We start from the raw sequence: 5,000 nt of genomic DNA, 5'->3' as shown, positions 1-5,000 counted from the left end.
AGCCGTAAAAGGGCCAAAAATGTAACCGTTAGGCGTTAAAAGGCTTCAAGTTTAACCGTTAGCCGTGAATAAAATTGAAATCCGTTAACCGTAAAAAAGAATATCAGCGCAATTTAAGGGCTTCAATTGTCTTGTAAAGAACTCACGTATCGTTCAAATAATTCGGCTAATTACAAAACTGTCATTTGACAACACCGGAAATGGTGAATGTATCTTTGAAATGGACGGTACCACGCACTTTGACAGACTTGACAGCCGCCTTGACGTTTTGACAGCTCTCGCAAAAGTTCTCTATACTTTTCATGATTTCTCCGTCCTCCACACCAATGGAAATTAAGTATTACATTTCCAGTTAATTATTATATTATAATGTAGAACGATGGTAATTAATTAATAAAATTCCAGTTAACCGTGACGAGAAAAAATAATTTGACCGTTAGCCCTAAAAATGCTTAAAATTTAGCCGTTAGCCGTAAAAGCCACTACCCCGTTGAGACCCTCTTATTTGAATATCATGTCAGGAGCCCATCCTAGAGCGTGCAACTTCCATACAGCGTCTGTGAAACGGCGTTTTCACAAGTAGGTTTATTTTTAGACTAGCCTTTCCCGCGAATTAGGTCAAAAAACAAAGTCAGTTACGGCTCGGTGACCCTATGACGTCAGCTGAATTTCTTGTAATTGATCATCGGGCTCCTGTGGGAGTCTCATTAGCGGGAAATTCAATCTAAAAATAACCTTACTTGTGAAAACGCCGATCATGTGTATTATGCGGCGAGGCACTACTAGTATGGACATTATACATAATGGTATTTTTGGGAGAGGGAAAACCGGAGTACCAAGAGAAAATTAAACCACTCGAAGCATAAAAGAGAATCAACAAACTCAACCAAAATATGATGCACAGTCTAGGATTCGAACCCGGGACAGACATTGTTTTCACCAGCGAAAAATTATCGCCTTAACTTCTGATTGGCAGTAATTGTTTGAGCTTTGGCTCGGGCGGCCTGTGCACCGATGGCATGAGTCAAATTTGTAAACATGGTGGACGACGGGTGTATGATTTTCAAAGTTTTTGCTCTTTTATCGCTTAATTTTCTCCAAAAACTGTACTTCAGAAAGTTTTAAAAGTATTCAAGCGAGGTGTGGAAGATAAATATTTCTTTTATTTCAAAATATTTTGCAATTTGTTTGCCACTCTCGTTCAGTGGTTTGATAGCCTCACAATAAACACTACCTCTTTAAATTTATGATTTCTTTACTTATGTTATAAACAAATTATTTTATGGTTGGCTCGTTTGTACGATTTTTATTACTCACTCGTCGAGAAGGATCGTTAAACGATAACTGAACACCAGAAGACCAATGTTTTTTTCTGTCTTATTATTGTCGAAATATAACTTCCTTTTCATAAAAAAAATTAGGAAAAATCGTTTTCTTTCTGAAAGGTCTTGGATTTGCCCGAAATCTATTTTGTTTGTTTTTTCTTCCGGTTACTTCCAAAGAAAGAAATGTTTCCCTCCATGTTGTGACGTCATTGAGCACAAGCAAGTCTCCACTTTACACTAAATCTTCTGCCATCGTGTAAGTCTCAACATGGTAATCTTTTTTCGTCGTTTAATAATACAAGTAAGTTATGACGGAACTTGAACCAAATTCTTTTGAACCTATGTGAGAAAGTTCAGGATCCGAGGAAGAGGAAGCAACCGAAAGGGAAGACTCAAGAAGGGAAAATACGACTTGGTGCAGCCGTGGTTTTTTTTGCCGTGAACTGGGAGCCGAAGAGCAAGAAAAGGAATGTATCTGTTGCCTCGAGATAGAGGAAATTATGAACAAAATCTCAGGTGAATTGATTTTATTCAAAAGACCATAAAGACAACTTGATTACAATGAGATTCAGTTGGCTTCTATTGTTTTTATTCGATTCAATTTGTTTAGCTTACAGACATCTAGTGATACTCATAGCTCTCAACTAACGAATCTGCGTATAGTATCTATTAAACTTAGATGTGCCGGCTTACAGATCAAACTATTCGTTGTGTAACGCAGCATTGTAGGTTTTCAACCGTGTGTTTGCAAAGGGAAGTGTTACAAAGTCACACACGTGGATTGAGAGCGCCGTGGGGGAAGGACGGCTATCCAGAAAATGGATAAATCCCTGTCAAGTTTAAATCTCATCTTCAACCTGCATCTTCTGGATAGTTTCTTATCCAGAGGAGAGCTTGAAGGATTTTCCTGCTGGTACACAGCTACTGAAAAACAACTTTTGGGTTCTTAGTTTTCAGAGGATTATTATGGCCACAGTAAATTGTGTACCTATTAGTTAATTTCATATCGCTAATATTGGGCTAGTATATAATTTTAGGTAAAGATAAAAGTACAGGGTCACCTTTAACTTGCATGTACAGGTCAGTATCGTCACTGATCATCTTACACGATCTGTACCGTCGAGTGACACTTGAGAGGACTACCAAAATCCTTAGAAATATAACCAGTTCTCTGAAATCTGAATAGTATTGCGCATTCTGTCATGTGTGTCCAGAGTGTATCTTTACAGGCATTGATGATGCAATGAGTTTAAAGCCGCGAATGACGAGGGAAAACGGAGTTAAAGATCTTTCACAAGAGGCTTCAAAGTTGAGTGTTGCCTCAAATGGACCCGTAATGTAATTCTAGAAGGAGACTTAAATCCTATAAATAGTAGTAGCTATCGCAAAGTGCCAACGAAACAGTCAATATAATATATAGTTTACAGATTTGTATCAGACTTCCAAAACACCCAACAGTAGTTGTAATTTTTTTTTATTCGAAAGTACTGCAACTCAACTTATCTAGTTTACTTAACAATAATACAAATATTATAATAGAAATTGCACGCTTTGTATCTCCAACAGCAATGTAGATGGCAACGTGTTTTGCAATAATATGGAAAGTACTGCTGTAATTTTTGAACGGCCGTAATTTTAACAGGAATATTCAATAATTAACTTGAACGAGATGCTTCCGTGAAGCATACACTGGGTTGCCTGTGGTACGTGTTACAGAAAATCAGAAGGCACTGAATTGTGTGGTATTGAACTACAGCATTCCAGTCTCTGAAGAATAACAAATAAAAGAGAAGCGAGAAACATTGGCTTCTGGGCTGACATGTTGATAATTTTCAAGTTCCCTCACAACTTCTTTTCACCACAAGTTTAAGCGTGCCCTCTGAGCATCTGACAGCTTTGTAATACCAAAGTTCACTGAAGTTAAGCCCTGTCCAGCGGGGTTAGTGTTTGGATGGGAGACCAAAACAATATACCCCTCATAAAACAGAAGCATCGGACCGAAAATACTATTAACGCTAACAAATGCGAACTCAGCAAGGTACATATTTTGTTAGCTTGCTTTATGCAAAACAAGAACATCATTCTAAAAGTTTATTCTACGCAAGAGTGGAAATCAAGGTTACGCGGCAGACGGCAAATACAAACTCACGATCAATTCAGTTAACACACCAGAAAGACGCTAACCTCATTTTGACAAGAAAATGCTTTACTATTGCCATAAAAACTATCCAGTTAAGCTCGCATATCATAAAACATGATGAATTCATAAAGGCCACGTTTTCCAGCGAACAATTTTTTGAAACAAACAACATATTTTCTATTAGAGGCACAAACCCCTTCTATTTCATTACGTGCGTGAAGAGAAGAAACTCAATCGTGTCAAATATGCGCAATATTGCAACAAACTAAATTTCAGGATCAAACCGTTTCCATGAAGAACCTTTTCCTTGAATAATGAAGCACAAAATACACGACAAGCTTTCTTTCAAATAATTCTTGGCTGTTATATTTCCAATTATTATTTTTTACCTGAAGTCTGTGCAGAGTTGATCACAGATCCACGTAAGGTGTTCGATTCGTTCAACCATTCTCTGTCTTTGTTGAACCCATAAGTTACCAGAGAATTTTCCATTTGGTTTCAGTGTTCTACATAACAGCACACTTGGTTAAATATTATTTTAGAAATACAGCTCACTTTGATTTCGGCTCGACGGGCGATAGATTGTTATCGAAGTCCATTACTCGTCGCTTTTGAGATTCCAGGTGTTGGTTTTTCACCGCCTGCCTAGTTTATCCGACTGACTTTCCATTATTGAACTCCATAAGGGTATATTTTATTTAGGGATCCACTAAAACGCCATTCGCGTTACATGACTTTCGACGCCATTGCAGGCTAAGTTAATAATTCACCAGTGTCCACCAGAGAAATCTACTCATTTCCACTACCCTCTCGATCCTAAGAAAATACGCGCAGAAGGCTCTATGCACAAAGACACCACTTACCAGGGGAGTGAGAGGTAAGACTTTTACCAACACGGAAAAAAAAATAATAAAACGGAAAATCTACCCATTTTCCGACTGGGATTGCCATACGGCAACCTAGTAATAAAATCAGTGCCATGTAAAAAATCGCCAAAGCGTTTTCAGACTTTTCAGCGTGGAGCATGTAACGGGCCAGTCAAACTCTCTCGCACATGAAAGTTGTTTCACTTGTAGAAATTTTATTTTGCAAGATGCAGCCATGAATCACAAGTGAAATTGATCGTTAATTTTGTACTTTGCAGACAACATATTTTCTTTAAATTAAATTAAATTGTTCACGACTACAAAACGAAAAACAAACTGCTCTACTCGCGGGCCGAAATCCGAAATTGACAACAGCGGCCGATAAGAACACGTACGCCGGTTTAGTTTTGAGCTCGTTCACTCAATATAGAACACGATGGTTCGAAAATAAATATTAAAGAACACTCAAAGCAAGTGTACACAACACAATGGTCAGGGAAATGGGAAAAATGTGTTTTCACTCACCTCCGAGCACAAGATCATCAATAGTCGCCGCGTCATGCAAGTTTGTCTAATGACATCACACATCAAAACACGCGCTTTCATTGGTCCCTACTAAAATCTCCAGGGAATCTTACATTACACTAACGTAGCCTTACATTACACTTT

This window comes from Montipora capricornis, chromosome 3, assembly GCF_036669925.1.
Source record: "Montipora capricornis isolate CH-2021 chromosome 3, ASM3666992v2, whole genome shotgun sequence".
Classification (NCBI taxonomy): Eukaryota; Metazoa; Cnidaria; class Anthozoa; order Scleractinia; family Acroporidae; genus Montipora; species Montipora capricornis.
The sequence above is the reverse complement of the archived record's forward strand: the minus strand, read 5'-3'. Positions refer to the sequence as shown.